At 42.4% G+C, this 12,970-nt stretch overlaps 45 non-coding genes across 45 annotated transcripts; all 45 read left to right on the forward strand.

The window, feature by feature from the left end:
* Window positions 1–212: 212 nt before the first annotated feature.
* trnaa-cgc (transfer RNA alanine (anticodon CGC)) lies at window positions 213–284 on the forward strand. Its single transcript has one exon. It is a non-coding gene; the product is annotated as a tRNA-Ala (tRNA).
* Window positions 285–409: 125 nt separating this feature from the next.
* On the forward strand, window positions 410–481 carry trnaa-ugc (transfer RNA alanine (anticodon UGC)). The gene has a single exon. It is a non-coding gene; the product is annotated as a tRNA-Ala (tRNA).
* A 111-nt stretch (window positions 482–592) lies between these two features.
* Window positions 593–664, forward strand: trnaa-ugc (transfer RNA alanine (anticodon UGC)). The gene has a single exon. It is a non-coding gene; the product is annotated as a tRNA-Ala (tRNA).
* Window positions 665–789: 125 nt separating this feature from the next.
* Window positions 790–861, forward strand: trnaa-ugc (transfer RNA alanine (anticodon UGC)). Its single transcript has one exon. It is a non-coding gene; the product is annotated as a tRNA-Ala (tRNA).
* Window positions 862–972: 111 nt separating this feature from the next.
* Window positions 973–1,044, forward strand: trnaa-ugc (transfer RNA alanine (anticodon UGC)). The gene has a single exon. It is a non-coding gene; the product is annotated as a tRNA-Ala (tRNA).
* Window positions 1,045–1,168: 124 nt separating this feature from the next.
* On the forward strand, window positions 1,169–1,240 carry trnaa-ugc (transfer RNA alanine (anticodon UGC)). The gene has a single exon. It is a non-coding gene; the product is annotated as a tRNA-Ala (tRNA).
* Window positions 1,241–1,748: 508 nt separating this feature from the next.
* On the forward strand, window positions 1,749–1,820 carry trnaa-agc (transfer RNA alanine (anticodon AGC)). The gene has a single exon. It is a non-coding gene; the product is annotated as a tRNA-Ala (tRNA).
* Window positions 1,821–2,294: 474 nt separating this feature from the next.
* trnaa-cgc (transfer RNA alanine (anticodon CGC)) lies at window positions 2,295–2,366 on the forward strand. Its single transcript has one exon. It is a non-coding gene; the product is annotated as a tRNA-Ala (tRNA).
* A 308-nt stretch (window positions 2,367–2,674) lies between these two features.
* Window positions 2,675–2,746, forward strand: trnaa-cgc (transfer RNA alanine (anticodon CGC)). The gene has a single exon. It is a non-coding gene; the product is annotated as a tRNA-Ala (tRNA).
* A 505-nt stretch (window positions 2,747–3,251) lies between these two features.
* On the forward strand, window positions 3,252–3,323 carry trnaa-ugc (transfer RNA alanine (anticodon UGC)). Its single transcript has one exon. It is a non-coding gene; the product is annotated as a tRNA-Ala (tRNA).
* Window positions 3,324–3,435: 112 nt separating this feature from the next.
* On the forward strand, window positions 3,436–3,507 carry trnaa-agc (transfer RNA alanine (anticodon AGC)). The gene has a single exon. It is a non-coding gene; the product is annotated as a tRNA-Ala (tRNA).
* A 475-nt stretch (window positions 3,508–3,982) lies between these two features.
* On the forward strand, window positions 3,983–4,054 carry trnaa-cgc (transfer RNA alanine (anticodon CGC)). Its single transcript has one exon. It is a non-coding gene; the product is annotated as a tRNA-Ala (tRNA).
* Window positions 4,055–4,179: 125 nt separating this feature from the next.
* On the forward strand, window positions 4,180–4,251 carry trnaa-ugc (transfer RNA alanine (anticodon UGC)). Its single transcript has one exon. It is a non-coding gene; the product is annotated as a tRNA-Ala (tRNA).
* A 111-nt stretch (window positions 4,252–4,362) lies between these two features.
* Window positions 4,363–4,434, forward strand: trnaa-agc (transfer RNA alanine (anticodon AGC)). The gene has a single exon. It is a non-coding gene; the product is annotated as a tRNA-Ala (tRNA).
* A 292-nt stretch (window positions 4,435–4,726) lies between these two features.
* On the forward strand, window positions 4,727–4,798 carry trnaa-ugc (transfer RNA alanine (anticodon UGC)). Its single transcript has one exon. It is a non-coding gene; the product is annotated as a tRNA-Ala (tRNA).
* A 308-nt stretch (window positions 4,799–5,106) lies between these two features.
* trnaa-ugc (transfer RNA alanine (anticodon UGC)) lies at window positions 5,107–5,178 on the forward strand. The gene has a single exon. It is a non-coding gene; the product is annotated as a tRNA-Ala (tRNA).
* Window positions 5,179–5,500: 322 nt separating this feature from the next.
* trnaa-ugc (transfer RNA alanine (anticodon UGC)) lies at window positions 5,501–5,572 on the forward strand. The gene has a single exon. It is a non-coding gene; the product is annotated as a tRNA-Ala (tRNA).
* Window positions 5,573–5,697: 125 nt separating this feature from the next.
* Window positions 5,698–5,769, forward strand: trnaa-ugc (transfer RNA alanine (anticodon UGC)). Its single transcript has one exon. It is a non-coding gene; the product is annotated as a tRNA-Ala (tRNA).
* Window positions 5,770–5,894: 125 nt separating this feature from the next.
* trnaa-agc (transfer RNA alanine (anticodon AGC)) lies at window positions 5,895–5,966 on the forward strand. The gene has a single exon. It is a non-coding gene; the product is annotated as a tRNA-Ala (tRNA).
* A 475-nt stretch (window positions 5,967–6,441) lies between these two features.
* trnaa-cgc (transfer RNA alanine (anticodon CGC)) lies at window positions 6,442–6,513 on the forward strand. The gene has a single exon. It is a non-coding gene; the product is annotated as a tRNA-Ala (tRNA).
* Window positions 6,514–6,638: 125 nt separating this feature from the next.
* On the forward strand, window positions 6,639–6,710 carry trnaa-agc (transfer RNA alanine (anticodon AGC)). Its single transcript has one exon. It is a non-coding gene; the product is annotated as a tRNA-Ala (tRNA).
* A 111-nt stretch (window positions 6,711–6,821) lies between these two features.
* Window positions 6,822–6,893, forward strand: trnaa-ugc (transfer RNA alanine (anticodon UGC)). The gene has a single exon. It is a non-coding gene; the product is annotated as a tRNA-Ala (tRNA).
* Window positions 6,894–7,018: 125 nt separating this feature from the next.
* Window positions 7,019–7,090, forward strand: trnaa-ugc (transfer RNA alanine (anticodon UGC)). Its single transcript has one exon. It is a non-coding gene; the product is annotated as a tRNA-Ala (tRNA).
* A 308-nt stretch (window positions 7,091–7,398) lies between these two features.
* trnaa-ugc (transfer RNA alanine (anticodon UGC)) lies at window positions 7,399–7,470 on the forward strand. Its single transcript has one exon. It is a non-coding gene; the product is annotated as a tRNA-Ala (tRNA).
* Window positions 7,471–7,778: 308 nt separating this feature from the next.
* trnaa-cgc (transfer RNA alanine (anticodon CGC)) lies at window positions 7,779–7,850 on the forward strand. Its single transcript has one exon. It is a non-coding gene; the product is annotated as a tRNA-Ala (tRNA).
* Window positions 7,851–7,975: 125 nt separating this feature from the next.
* Window positions 7,976–8,047, forward strand: trnaa-agc (transfer RNA alanine (anticodon AGC)). The gene has a single exon. It is a non-coding gene; the product is annotated as a tRNA-Ala (tRNA).
* A 111-nt stretch (window positions 8,048–8,158) lies between these two features.
* On the forward strand, window positions 8,159–8,230 carry trnaa-ugc (transfer RNA alanine (anticodon UGC)). Its single transcript has one exon. It is a non-coding gene; the product is annotated as a tRNA-Ala (tRNA).
* A 125-nt stretch (window positions 8,231–8,355) lies between these two features.
* On the forward strand, window positions 8,356–8,427 carry trnaa-ugc (transfer RNA alanine (anticodon UGC)). Its single transcript has one exon. It is a non-coding gene; the product is annotated as a tRNA-Ala (tRNA).
* A 111-nt stretch (window positions 8,428–8,538) lies between these two features.
* On the forward strand, window positions 8,539–8,610 carry trnaa-agc (transfer RNA alanine (anticodon AGC)). Its single transcript has one exon. It is a non-coding gene; the product is annotated as a tRNA-Ala (tRNA).
* Window positions 8,611–9,085: 475 nt separating this feature from the next.
* trnaa-cgc (transfer RNA alanine (anticodon CGC)) lies at window positions 9,086–9,157 on the forward strand. Its single transcript has one exon. It is a non-coding gene; the product is annotated as a tRNA-Ala (tRNA).
* Window positions 9,158–9,282: 125 nt separating this feature from the next.
* On the forward strand, window positions 9,283–9,354 carry trnag-ucc (transfer RNA glycine (anticodon UCC)). Its single transcript has one exon. It is a non-coding gene; the product is annotated as a tRNA-Gly (tRNA).
* Window positions 9,355–9,465: 111 nt separating this feature from the next.
* trnaa-agc (transfer RNA alanine (anticodon AGC)) lies at window positions 9,466–9,537 on the forward strand. The gene has a single exon. It is a non-coding gene; the product is annotated as a tRNA-Ala (tRNA).
* Window positions 9,538–9,839: 302 nt separating this feature from the next.
* Window positions 9,840–9,911, forward strand: trnaa-cgc (transfer RNA alanine (anticodon CGC)). The gene has a single exon. It is a non-coding gene; the product is annotated as a tRNA-Ala (tRNA).
* Window positions 9,912–10,036: 125 nt separating this feature from the next.
* trnaa-agc (transfer RNA alanine (anticodon AGC)) lies at window positions 10,037–10,108 on the forward strand. Its single transcript has one exon. It is a non-coding gene; the product is annotated as a tRNA-Ala (tRNA).
* Window positions 10,109–10,218: 110 nt separating this feature from the next.
* Window positions 10,219–10,290, forward strand: trnaa-ugc (transfer RNA alanine (anticodon UGC)). Its single transcript has one exon. It is a non-coding gene; the product is annotated as a tRNA-Ala (tRNA).
* A 125-nt stretch (window positions 10,291–10,415) lies between these two features.
* On the forward strand, window positions 10,416–10,487 carry trnaa-ugc (transfer RNA alanine (anticodon UGC)). The gene has a single exon. It is a non-coding gene; the product is annotated as a tRNA-Ala (tRNA).
* Window positions 10,488–10,612: 125 nt separating this feature from the next.
* On the forward strand, window positions 10,613–10,684 carry trnaa-ugc (transfer RNA alanine (anticodon UGC)). Its single transcript has one exon. It is a non-coding gene; the product is annotated as a tRNA-Ala (tRNA).
* A 125-nt stretch (window positions 10,685–10,809) lies between these two features.
* On the forward strand, window positions 10,810–10,881 carry trnaa-agc (transfer RNA alanine (anticodon AGC)). The gene has a single exon. It is a non-coding gene; the product is annotated as a tRNA-Ala (tRNA).
* Window positions 10,882–11,356: 475 nt separating this feature from the next.
* On the forward strand, window positions 11,357–11,428 carry trnaa-cgc (transfer RNA alanine (anticodon CGC)). Its single transcript has one exon. It is a non-coding gene; the product is annotated as a tRNA-Ala (tRNA).
* Window positions 11,429–11,553: 125 nt separating this feature from the next.
* Window positions 11,554–11,625, forward strand: trnaa-agc (transfer RNA alanine (anticodon AGC)). Its single transcript has one exon. It is a non-coding gene; the product is annotated as a tRNA-Ala (tRNA).
* A 111-nt stretch (window positions 11,626–11,736) lies between these two features.
* trnaa-ugc (transfer RNA alanine (anticodon UGC)) lies at window positions 11,737–11,808 on the forward strand. Its single transcript has one exon. It is a non-coding gene; the product is annotated as a tRNA-Ala (tRNA).
* A 125-nt stretch (window positions 11,809–11,933) lies between these two features.
* trnaa-ugc (transfer RNA alanine (anticodon UGC)) lies at window positions 11,934–12,005 on the forward strand. Its single transcript has one exon. It is a non-coding gene; the product is annotated as a tRNA-Ala (tRNA).
* A 308-nt stretch (window positions 12,006–12,313) lies between these two features.
* Window positions 12,314–12,385, forward strand: trnaa-ugc (transfer RNA alanine (anticodon UGC)). Its single transcript has one exon. It is a non-coding gene; the product is annotated as a tRNA-Ala (tRNA).
* A 308-nt stretch (window positions 12,386–12,693) lies between these two features.
* trnaa-cgc (transfer RNA alanine (anticodon CGC)) lies at window positions 12,694–12,765 on the forward strand. The gene has a single exon. It is a non-coding gene; the product is annotated as a tRNA-Ala (tRNA).
* A 125-nt stretch (window positions 12,766–12,890) lies between these two features.
* On the forward strand, window positions 12,891–12,962 carry trnaa-agc (transfer RNA alanine (anticodon AGC)). The gene has a single exon. It is a non-coding gene; the product is annotated as a tRNA-Ala (tRNA).
* The last annotated feature ends 8 nt before the right edge of the window (window positions 12,963–12,970 follow it).

A 12,970-nucleotide genomic window follows, 5' to 3' on the forward strand; every position in this document is an offset into this window, starting at 1 on the left:
ACAAAGAAGCAGCAGGGCTGATTGAAATGTGGGGATGTAGCTCAGTGGTAGAGCGCATGCTTTGCATGTATGAGGTCCTGGGTTCAATCCCAGCATCTCCAAGCACTGTTTGCTGAGTTTAAGCAAAATAATTTTGCTTCTTTGCTCTAGTGTTTCACTACTGGATTGTTAGTGTTTGTTGAACAAAGAAGCAGCAATGCTGCTCAAAAAGTGGGGATGTAGCTCAGTGGTAGAGCGCATGCTTCGCATGTATGAGGTCCTGGGTTCAATCCCCAGCATCTCCAAGCACTGTTTAATGACTTTCATGTGAGATTAAGAAAGAGAAAAGTGGCTTCTTTTCTCTGAAGTGTTACACGACTGGATTGTTACTGTTTGTTACACAAAGAAGCAGCAGGGCTGATTGAAATGTGGGGATGTAGCTCAGTGGTAGAGCGCATGCTTTGCATGTATGAGGTCCTGGGTTCAATCCCCAGCATCTCCAAGCACTGTTTGCTGAGTTTAAGCAAAATAATTTTGCTTCTTTGCTCTAGTGTTTCACTACTGGATTGTTAGTGTTTGTTGAACAAAGAAGCAGCAATGCTGCTCAAAAAGTGGGGATGTAGCTCAGTGGTAGAGCGCATGCTTTGCATGTATGAGGTCCTGGGTTCAATCCCCAGCATCTCCAAGCACTGTTTAATGACTTTCATGTGAGATTAAGAAAGAGAAAAGTGGCTTCTTTTCTCTGAATTGTTACACGACTGGATTGTTACTGTTTGTTACACAAAGAAGCAGCAGGGCTGATTGAAATGTGGGGATGTAGCTCAGTGGTAGAGCGCATGCTTTGCATGTATGAGGTCCTGGGTTCAATCCCCAGCATCTCCAAGCACTGTTTGCTGAGTTTAAGCAAAATAATTTTGCTTCTTTGCTCTAGTGTTTCACTACTGGATTGTTAGTGTTTGTTGAACAAAGAAGCAGCAAAGCTGCTCAAAACGTGGGGATGTAGCTCAGTGGTAGAGCGCATGCTTTGCATGTATGAGGTCCTGGGTTCAATCCCCAGCATCTCCAAGCACTGTTTAAAAACTTTCATGTGAGATTAAGAAAGAGAAAAGTGGCTTCTTTTCTCTGAAGTGTTACACGACTCGATTGTTACTGTTTGTTACACAAAGAAGCAGCAGGATGATTGAAATGTGGGGATGTAGCTCAGTGGTAGAGCGCATGCTTTGCATGTATGAGGTCCTGGGTTCAATCCCCAGCATCTCCAAGCACTGTTGAATGACTTTCATGTGAGATTAAGAAAGAGAAAAGTGGCTTCTTTTCTCTGAAGTGTTACACGACTGGATTGTTACTGTTTGTTACACAAAGAACGCAGCAGGGATGATTGAAATGTGGGGATGTAGCTCAGTGGTAGAAGCGCATGCTTTGCATGTATGAGGTCTTGGGTTCAATCCCCAGCATCTTCCAAGCACTGTTGAATGACTTTCATGTGAGATTAAGAAAGAGAAAAGTGCCTTATTTTCTCTGAAGTGTTACACGACTCGATTGTTACTGTTTGTTACACAAAGAAGCAGCAGGGCTGATTGAAATGTGGGGATGTAGCTCAGTGGTAGAGCGCATGCTTTGCATGTATGAGGTCCTAGGTTCAATACCCAGCATCTCCAAGCACTGTTTGCTGTGTTTAAGCAAAATAGTTTAGCTTCTTTGCTCTAGTGTTACACTACTGGATTGTTAGTGTTTGTTGAACAAAGAAGCAGCAATGCTGCTCATAACATGGGGATGTAGCTCAGTGGTAGAGCGCATGCTTAGCATGTATGAGGTCCTGGGTCCAATCCCCAGCATCTCCAAGCAATGTTTAATGACTTTCATGTGAGATTAAGAAAAAATATGTTGCTTCTTTCCCCTAAATTCTTACATGACTAGATTGATAGTGTTTGTAAAAGAAAGAAGCAGCAAAGTTCTATGTTAAATGGGATGTAGCTCAGAGGTAGATTGCCTCTTTTGCATGTATTTGCCCAGCATCCCCAAGCACTGTTTGCTGAGTTTAAGCAAAATAATTTTGCTTCTTTGCTCTAGTGTTACACTACTGGATTGTTAGTGTTTGTTGAACAAAGAAGCAGCAATGCTGCTCAAAATATGGGGATGTAGCTCAGTGTTAGAGCACATGCTTTGCATGTGTGAGGTCCTGGGTTCAATCCCCAGCATCTCCAAGCACTGTTTGCTGAGTTTAAGCAAAATAATTTTGCTTCTTTGCTCTAGTGTTTCACTACTGGATTTTTAGTGTTTGTTGAACAAAGAAGCAGCAATACTGCTCAAAAAGTGGGGATGTAGCTCAGTGGTAGAGCGCATGCTTCGCATGTATGAGGTCCTGGGTTCAATCCCCAGCATCTCCAAGCTCTGTTTAAAAACTTTCATGTGAGATTAAGAAAGAGAAAAGTGGCTTCTTTTCTCTGAAGTGTTACACGACTCGATTGTTACTGTTTGTTACACAAAGAAGCAGCAGGGATGATCGAAATGTGGGGATGTAGCTCAGTGGTAGAGCGCATGCTTTGCATGTATGAGGTCCTGGTTTCAATCCCCAGCATCTCCAAACACTGTTTGCTGAGTTTAAGCAAAATAATTTTGCTTCTTTGCTCTAGTGTTTCACTACTGGATTGTTAGTGTTTGTTGAACAAAGAAGCAGCAATGCTGCTTAAAAAGTGGGGATGTAGCTCAGTGGTAGAGCGCATGCTTCGCATGTATGAGGTCCTGGGTTCAATCCCCAGCATCTCCAAGCACTGTTTAATGACTTTCATGTGAGATTAAGAAAGAGAAAAGTGGCTTCTTTTCTCTGAATTGTTAAACGACTGGATTGTTACTGTTTGTTACACAAAGAAGCAGCAGGGCTGATTGAAATGTGGGGATGTAGCTCAGTGGTAGAGCGCATGCTTAGCATGTACGAGGTCCTGGTTTCAATCCTAGCATCTCCAAGTACTGTTTGCCGAGTTTAAGCAAAATAATTTTGCTTCTTTGCTCTAGTGTTTCACTACTGGATTGTTAGTGTTTGTTGAACAAAGAGGCAGCAATGCGGCTCAAAAAGTGGGGCTGTAGCTCAGTGGTAGAGCGCATGCTTTGCATGTATGAGGTCCTGGGTTCAATCCCCAGCATCTCCAAGCACTGTTGAATGACTTTTCATGTGAGATTAAGAAAGAGAAAAGTGGCTTCTTTTCTCTGAAGTGTTACACGACTCGATTGTTACTGTTTGTTACACAAAGAAGCAGCAGGGCTGATTGAAATGTGGGGATGTAGCTCAGTGGTAGAGCGCATGCTTTGCATGTATGAGGTCCTGGGTTCAATACCCAGCATCTCCAAAGCACTGTTTGCTGTGTTTAAGCAAAATAGTTTAGCTTCTTTGCTCTAGTGTTACACTACTGGATTGTTAGTGTTTGTTGAACAAAGAAGCAGCAATGCTGCTCATAACATGGTGATGTAGCTCATTGGTAGAGCGCATGCTTAGCATGTATGAGGTCCTGGGTCCAATCCCCAGCATCTCCAAGCAATGTTTAATGACTTTCATGTGAGATTAAGAAAAAATATGTTGCTTCTTTCCCCTAAATTCTTACATGACTAGATTGATAGTGTTTGTAAAAGAAAGAAGCAGCAAAGTTCTATGTTAAATGGGGATGTAGCTCAGAGGTAGATTGCCTCTTTTGCATGTATTTGCCCAGCATCCCCAAGCACTGTTTGCTGAGTTTAAGCAAAATAATTTTGCTTCTTTGCTCTAGTGTTACGCTACTGGATTGTTAGTGTTTGTTGAACAAAGAAGCAGCAATGCTGCTCAAAATATGGGGATGTAGCTCAGTGTTAGAGCACATGCTTTGCATGTGTGAGGTCCTGGGTTCAATCCCCAGCATCTCCAAGCACTGTTTGCTGAGTTTAAGCAAAATAATTTTGCTTCTTTGCTCTAGTGTTTCACTACTGGATTTTTAGTGTTTGTTGAACAAAGAAGCAGCAATACTGCTCAAAAAGTGGGGATGTAGCTCAGTGGTAGAGCGCATGCTTCGCATGTATGAGGTCCTGGGTTCAATCCCCAGCATCTCCAAGCTCTGTTTAAAAACTTTCATGTGAGATTAAGAAAGAGAAAAGTGGCTTCTTTTCTCTGAAGTGTTACACGACTCGATTGTTACTGTTTGTTACACAAAGAAGCAGCAGGGATGATTGAAATGTGGGGATGTAGCTCAGTGGTAGAGCGCATGCTTTGCATGTATGAGGTCCTGGGTTCAATACCCAGCATCTCCAAGCACTGTTTGCTGTGTTTAAGCAAAATAGTTTAGCTTCTTTGCTCTAGTGTTACACTACTGGATTGTTAGTGTTTGTTGAACAAAGAAGCAGCAATGCTGCTCATAACATGGGGATGTAGCTCAGTGGTAGAGCGCATGCTTAGCATGTATGAGGTCCTGGGTCCAATCCCCAGCATCTCCAAGCAATGTTTAATGACTTTCATGTGAGATTAAGAAAAAATATGTTGCTTCTTTCCCCTAAATTCTTACATGACTAGATTGATAGTGTTTGTAAAAGAAAGAAGCAGCAAAGTTCTATGTTAAATGGGGATGTAGCTCAGAGGTAGATTGCCTCTTTTGCATGTATTTGCCCAGCATCCCCAAGCACTGTTTGCTGAGTTTAAGCAAAATAATTTTGCTTCTTTGCTCTAGTGTTTCACTACTGGATTGTTAGTGTTTGTTGAACAAAGAGGCAGCAATGCGGCTCAAAAAGTGGGGATGTAGCTCAGTGGTAGAGCGCATGCTTTGCATGTATGAGGTCCTGGGTTCAATCCCCAGCGTCTCCAAGCACTGTTGAATGACTTTCATGTGAGATTAAGAAAGAGAAAAGTGGCTTCTTTTCTCTGAAGTGTTACACGACTCGATTGTTACTGTTTGTTACACAAAGAAGCAGAAGGGCTGATTGAAATGTGGGGATGAAGCTCAGTGGTAGAGCGCATGCTTTGCATGTATGAGGTCCTGGGTTCAATCCCCAGCATCTCCAAACACTGTTTGCTGAGTTTAAGCAAAATAATTTTGTTACTTTGCTCTAGTGTTTCACTACTGGATTGTTAGTGTTTGTTGAACAAAGAAGCAGCAAAGCTGCTCAAAACGTGGGGATGTAGCTCAGTGGTAGAGCGCATGCTTTGCATGTATGAGGTCCTGGGTTCAATCCCCAGCATCTCCAAGCTCTGTTTAAAAACTTTCATGTGAGATTAAGAAAGAGAAAAGTGGCTTCTTTTCTCTGAAGTGTTACACGACTCGATTGTTACTGTTTGTTACACAAAGAAGCAGCAGGGATGATTGAAATGTGGGGATGTAGCTCAGTGATAGAGCGCATGCTTTGCATGTATGAGGTCCTGGGTTCAATCCCCAGCATCTCCAAGCACTGTTGAATGACTTTAATGTGAGATTAAGAAAGAGAAAAGTGGCTTCTTTTCTCTGAAGTGTTACACGACTCGATTGTTACTGTTTGTTACACAAAGAAGCAGCAGGGATGATTGAAATGTGGGGATGTAGCTCAGTGGTAGAGCGCATGCTTTGCATGTATGAGGTCCTGGGTTCAATCCCCAGCATCTCCAAGCACTGTTGAATGACTTTCATGTGAGATTAAGAAAGAGAAAAGTGGCTTCTTTTCTCTGAAGTGTTACACGACTCGATTGTTACTGTTTGTTACACAAAGAAGCAGCAGGGCTGATTGAAATGTGGGGATGTAGCTCAGTGGTAGAGCGCATGCTTTGCATGTATGAGGTCCTGGGTTCAATCCCCAGCATCTCCAAGCACTGTTGAATGACTTTCATGTGAGATTAAGAAAGAGAAAAGTGGCTTCTTTTCTCTGAAGTGTTACACTACTGGATTGTTAGTGTTTGTTGAACAAAGAAGCAGCAATGCTGCTCATAACATGGGGATGTAGCTCAGTGGTAGAGCGCATGCTTAGCATGTATGAGGTCCTGGGTCCAATCCCCAGCATCTCCAAGCAATGTTTAATGACTTTCATGTGAGATTAAGAAAAAATATGTTGCTTCTTTCCCCTAAAATCTTACATGACTAGATTGATAGTGTTTGTAAAAGAAAGAAGCAGCAAAGTTCTATGTTAAATGGGGATGTAGCTCAGAGGTAGATTGCCTCTTTTGCATGTATTTGCCCAGCATCCCCAAGCACTGTTTGCTGAGTTTAAGCAAAATAATTTTGCTTCTTTGCTCTAGTGTTACACTACTGGATTGTTAGTGTTTGTTGAACAAAGAAGCAGCAATGCTGCTCAAAATATGGGGATGTAGCTCAGTGTTAGAGCACATGCTTTGCATGTGTGAGGTCCTGGGTTCAATCCCCAGCATCTCCAAGCACTGTTTGCTGAGTTTAAGCAAAATAATTTTGCTTCTTTGCTCTAGTGTTTCACTACTGGATTTTTAGTGTTTGTTGAACAAAGAAGCAGCAATACTGCTCAAAAAGTGGGGATGTAGCTCAGTGGTAGAGCGCATGCTTCGCATGTATGAGGTCCTGGGTTCAATCCCCAGCATCTCCAAGCACTGTTTAATGACTTTCATGTGAGATTAAGAAAGAGAAAAGTGGCTTCTTTTCTCTGAAGTGTTAAACGACTGGATTGTTACTGTTTGTTACACAAAGAAGCAGCAGGGCTGATTGAAATGTGGGGATGTAGCTCAGTGGTAGAGCGCATGCTTAGCATGTATGAGGTCCTGGTTTCAATCCCTAGCATCTCCAAGCACTGTTTGCTGAGTTTAAGCAAAATAATTTTGCTTCTTTGCTCTAGTGTTTCACTACTGGATTGTTAGTGTTTGTTGAACAAAGAGGCAGCAATGCGGCTCAAAAAGTGGGGATGTAGCTCAGTGGTAGAGCGCATGCTTTGCATGTATGAGGTCCTGGGTTCAATCCCCAGCATCTCCAAGCACTGTTGAATGACTTTCATGTGAGATTAAGAAAGAGAAAAGTGGCTTCTTTTCTCTGAAGTGTTACACGACTCGATTGTTACTGTTTGTTACACAAAGAAGCAGAAGGGCTGATTGAAATGTGGGGATGTAGCTCAGTGGTAGAGCGCATGCTTTGCATGTATGAGGTCCTGGGTTCAATCCCCAGCATCTCCAAACACTGTTTGCTGAGTTTAAGCAAAATAATTTTGTTTCTTTGCTCTAGTGTTTCACTACTGGATTGTTAGTGTTTGTTGAACAAAGAAGCAGCAAAGCTGCTCAAAACGTGGGGATGTAGCTCAGTGGTAGAGCGCATGCTTTGCATGTATGAGGTCTTGGGTTCAATCCCCAGCATCTCCAAGCTCTGTTTAAAAACTTTCATGTGAGATTAAGAAAGAGAAAAGTGGCTTCTTTTCTCTGAAGTGTTACACGACTCGATTGTTACTGTTTGTTACACAAAGAAGCAGCAGGGATGATTGAAATGTGGGGATGTAGCTCAGTGGTAGAGCGCATGCTTTGCATGTATGAGGTCCTGGGTTCAATCCCCAGCATCTCCAAGCTCTGTTTAAAAACTTTCATGTGAGATTAAGAAAGAGAAAAGTGGCTTCTTTTCTCTGAAGTGTTACACGACTCGATTGTTACTGTTTGTTACACAAAGAAGCAGCAGGGATGATCGAAATGTGGGGATGTAGCTCAGTGGTAGAGCGCATGCTTTGCATGTATGAGGTCCTGGTTTCAATCCCCAGCATCTCCAAACACTGTTTGCTGAGTTTAAGCAAAATAATTTTGCTTCTTTGCTCTAGTGTTTCACTACTGGATTGTTAGTGTTTGTTGAACAAAGAAGCAGCAATGCTGCTTAAAAAGTGTGGATGTAGCTCAGTGGTAGAGCGCATGCTTCGCATGTATGAGGTCCTGGGTTCAATCCCCAGCATTTCCAAGCACTGTTTAATGACTTTCATGTGAGATTAAGAAAGAGAAAAGTGGCTTCTTTTCTCTGAATTGTTAAACGAGTGGATTGTTACTGTTTGTTACACAAAGAAGCAGCAGGGCTGATTGAAATGTGGGGATGTAGCTCAGTGGTAGAGCGCATGCTTAGCATGTATGAGGTCCTGGTTTCAATCCCTAGCATCTCCAAGCACTGTTTGCCGAGTTTAAGCAAAATAATTTTGCTTCTTTGCTCTAGTGTTTCACTACTGGATTGTTAGTGTTTGTTGAACAAAGAGGCAGCAATGCGGCTCAAAAAGTGGGGATGTAGCTCAGTGGTAGAGCGCATGCTTTGCATGTATGAGGTCCTGGGTTCAATCCCCAGCATCTCCAAGCACTGTTGAATGACTTTCATGTGAGATTAAGAAAGAGAAAAGTGGCTTCTTTTCTCTGAAGTGTTACACGACTCGATTGTTACTGTTTGTTACACAAAGAAGCAGCAGGGCTGATTGAAATGTGGGGATGTAGCTCAGTGGTAGAGCGCATGCTTTGCATGTATGAGGTCCTGGGTTCAATACCCAGCATCTCCAAGCACTGTTTGCTGTGTTTAAGCAAAATAGTTTAGCTTCTTTGCTCTAGTGTTACACTACTGGATTGTTAGTGTTTGTTGAACAAAGAAGCAGCAATGCTGCTCATAACATGGGGATGTAGCTCAGTGGTAGAGCGCATGCTTAGCATGTATGAGGTCCTGGGTCCAATCCCCAGCATCTCCAAGCAATGTTTAATGACTTTCATGTGAGATTAAGAAAAAATATGTTGCTTCTTTCCCCTAAATTCTTACATGACTAGATTGATAGTGTTTGTAAAAGAAAGAAGCAGCAAAGTTCTATGTTAAATGGGGATGTAGCTCAGAGGTAGATTGCCTCTTTTGCATGTATTTGCCCAGCATCCCCAAGCACTGTTTGCTGAGTTTAAGCAAAATAATTTTGCTTCTTTGCTCTAGTGTTACGCTACTGGATTGTTAGTGTTTGTTGAACAAAGAAGCAGCAATGCTGCTCAAAATATGGGGATGTAGCTCAGTGTTAGAGCACATGCTTTGCATGTGTGAGGTCCTGGGTTCAATCCCCAGCATCTCCAAGCACTGTTTGCTGAGTTTAAGCAAAATAATTTTGCTTCTTTGCTCTAGTGTTTCACTACTGGATTTTTAGTGTTTGTTGAACAAAGAAGCAGCAATACTGCTCAAAAAGTGGGGATGTAGCTCAGTGGTAGAGCGCATGCTTCGCATGTATGAGGTCCTGGGTTCAATCCCCAGCATCTCCAAGCTCTGTTTAAAAACTTTCATGTGAGATTAAGAAAGAGAAAAGTGGCTTCTTTTCTCTGAAGTGTTACACGACTCGATTGTTACTGTTTGTTACACAAAGAAGCAGCAGGGATGATTGAAATGTGGGGATGTAGCTCAGTGGTAGAGCGCATGCTTTCCATGTATGAGGTCCTGGGTTCAATACCCAGCATCTCCAAGCACTGTTTGCTGTGTTTAAGCAAAATAGTTTAGCTTCTTTGCTCTAGTGTTACACTACTGGATTGTTAGTGTTTGTTGAACAAAGAAGCAGCAATGCTGCTCATAACATGGGGATGTAGCTCAGTGGTAGAGCGCATGCTTAGCATGTATGAGGTCCTGGGTCCAATCCCCAGCATCTCCAAGCAATGTTTAATGACTTTCATGTGAGATTAAGAAAAAATATGTTGCTTCTTTCCCCTAAATTCTTACATGACTAGATTGATAGTGTTTGTAAAAGAAAGAAGCAGCAAAGTTCTATGTTAAATGGGGATGTAGCTCAGAGGTAGATTGCCTCTTTTGCATGTATTTGCCCAGCATCCCCAAGCACTGTTTGCTGAGTTTAAGCAAAATAATTTTGCTTCTTTGCTCTAGTGTTACACTACTGGATTGTTAGTGTTTGTTACACAAAGAAGAACAAAGAAGCAGCAATGCTGCTCAAAAAGTGGGGATGTAGCTCAGTGGTAGAGCGCATGCTTCGCATGTATGAGGTCCTGGGTTCAATCCCCAGCATCTCCAAGCACTGTTTAATGACTTTCATGTGAGATTAAGAAAGAGAAAAGTGGCTTCTTTTCTCTGAAGTGTTAAACGACTGGATTGTTACTGTTTGTTACACAAAGAAGCAGCAGGGCTGATTGAAATGTGGGGATGTAGCTCAGTGGTAGAGCGCATGCTTAGCATGTATGAGGTCCTGGTTTCAATCCCTAGCATCTCCAAGCACTGTTTGCTGAGTTTAAGCAAAATAATTTTGCTTCTTTGCTCTAGTGTTTCACTACTGGATTGTTAGTGTTTGTTGAACAAAGAGGCAGCAATGCGGCTCAAAAGTGGGGATGTAGCTCAGTGGTAGAGCGCATGCTTTGCATGTATGAGGTCCTGGGTTCAATCCCCAGCATCTCCAAGCACTGTTGAATGACTTTCATGTGAGATTAAGAAAGAGAAAAGTGGCTTCTTTTCTCTGAAGTGTTACACGACTCGATTGTTACTGTTTGTTACACAAAGAAGCAGCAGGGATGATTGAAATGTGGGGATGTAGCTCAGTGGTAGAGCGCATGCTTTGCATGTATGAGGTCCTGGGTTCAATCCCCAGCATCTCCAAGCACTGTTGAATGACTTTCATGTGAGATTAAGAAAGAGAAAAGTGGCTTCTTTTCTCTGAAGTGTTACACGACTCGATTGTTACTGTTTGTTACACAAAGAAGCAGCAGGGCTGATTGAAATGTGGGGATGTAGCTCAGTGGTAGAGCGCATGCTTTGCATGTATGAGGTCCTGGGTTCAATCCCCAGCATCTCCAAGCACTGTTGAATGACTTTCATGTGAGATTAAGAAAGAGAAAAGTGGCTTCTTTTCTCTGAAGTGTTACACTACTGGATTGTTAGTGTTTGTTGAACAAAGAAGCAGCAATGCTGCTCATAACATGGGGATGTAGCTCAGTGGTAGAGCGCATGCTTAGCATGTATGAGGTCCTGTGTCCAATCCCCAGCATCTCCAAGCAATGTTTAATGACTTTCATGTGAGATTAAGAAAAAATATGTTGCTTCTTTCCCCTAAAATCTTACATGACTAGATTGATAGTGTTTGTAAAAGAAAGAAGCAGCAAAGTTCTATGTTAAATGGGGATGTAGCTCAGAGGTAGATTGCCTCTTTTGCATGTATTTGCCCAGCATCCCCAAGCACTGTTTGCTGAGTTTAAGCAAAATAATTTTGCTTCTTTGCTCTAGTGTTACACTACTGGATTGTTAGTGTTTGTTGAACAAAGAAGCAGCAATGCTGCTCAAAATATGGGGATGTAGCTCAGTGTTAGAGCACATGCTTTGCATGTGTGAGGTCCTGGGTTCAATCCCCAGCATCTCCAAGCACTGTTTGCTGAATTTAAGCAAAATAATTTTGCTTCTTTGCTCTAGTGTTTCACTACTGGATTTTTAGTGTTTGTTGAACAAAGAAGCAGCAATACTGCTCAAAAAGTGGGGATGTAGCTCAGTGGTAGAGCGCATGCTTCGCATGTATGAGGTCCTGGGTTCAATCCCCAGCATCTCCAAGCACTGTTTAATGACTTTCATGTGAGATTAAGAAAGAGAAAAGTGGCTTCTTTTCTCTGAAGTGTTAAACGACTGGATTGTTACTGTTTGTTACACAAAGAAGCAGCAGGGCTGATTGAAATGTGGGGATGTAGCTCAGTGGTAGAGCGCATGCTTAGCATGTATGAGGTCCTGGTTTCAATCCCTAGCATCTCCAAGCACTGTTTGCTGAGTTTAAGCAAAATAATTTTGCTTCTTTGCTCTAGTGTTTCACTACTGGATTGTTAGTGTTTGTTGAACAAAGAGGCAGCAATGCGGCTCAAAAAGTGGGGATGTAGCTCAGTGGTAGAGCGCATGCTTTGCATGTATGAGGTCCTGGGTTCAATCCCCAGCATCTCCAAGCACTGTTGAATGACTTTCATGTGAGATTAAGAAAGAGAAAAGTGGCTTCTTTTCTCTGAAGTGTTACACGACTCGATTGTTACTGTTTGTTACACAATGAAGCAGAAGGGCTGATTGAAATGTGGGGATGTAGCTCAGTGGTAGAGCGCATGCTTTGCATGTATGAGGTCCTGGGTTCAATCCCCAGCATCTCCAAACACTGTTTGCTGAGTTTAAGCAAAATAATTTTGTTTCTTTGCTCTAGTGTTTCACTACTGGATTGTTAGTGTTTGTTGAACAAAGAAGCAGCAAAGCTGCTCAAAACGTGGGGATGTAGCTCAGTGGTAGAGCGCATGCTTTGCATGTATGAGGTCTTGGGTTCAATCCCCAGCATCTCCAAGCTCTGTTTAAAAACTTTCATGTGAGATTAAGAAAGAGAAAAGTGGCTTCTTTTCTCTGAAGTGTTACACGACTCGATTGTTACTGTTTGTTACACAAAGAAGCAGCAGGGATGATTGAAATGTGGGGATGTAGCTCAGTGGTAGAGCGCATGCTTTGCATGTATGAGGTCCTGGGTTCAATCCCCAGCATCTCCAAGCTCTGTTTAAAAACTTTCATGTGAGATTAAGAAAGAGAAAAGTGGCTTCTTTTCTCTGAAGTGTTACACGACTCGATTGTTACTGTTTGTTACACAAAGAAGCAGCAGGGATGATCGAAATGTGGGGATGTAGCTCAGTGGTAGAGCGCATGCTTTGCATGTATGAGGTCCTGGTTTCAATCCCCAGCATCTCCAAACACTGTTTGCTGAGTTTAAGCAAAATAATTTTGCTTCTTTGCTCTAGTGTTTCACTACTGGATTGTTAGTGTTTGTTGAACAAAGAAGCAGCAATGCTGCTTAAAAAGTGTGGATGTAGCTCAGTGGTAGAGCGCATGCTTCGCATGTATGAGGTCCTGGGTTCAATCCCCAGCATTTCCAAGCACTGTTTAATGACTTTCATGTGAGATTAAGAAAGAGAAAAGTGGCTTCTTTTCTCTGAATTGTTAAACGAGTGGATTGTTACTGTTTGTTACACAAAGAAGCAGCAGGGCTGATTGAAATGTGGGGATGTAGCTCAGTGGTAGAGCGCATGCTTAGCATGTATGAGGTCCTGGTTTCAATCCCTAGCATCTCCAAGCACTGT

The sequence above is a fragment of the Carassius auratus genome, unplaced genomic scaffold, assembly GCF_003368295.1.
Source record: "Carassius auratus strain Wakin unplaced genomic scaffold, ASM336829v1 scaf_tig00218019, whole genome shotgun sequence".
Lineage (NCBI taxonomy): Eukaryota > Metazoa > Chordata > Actinopteri > Cypriniformes > Cyprinidae > Carassius > Carassius auratus.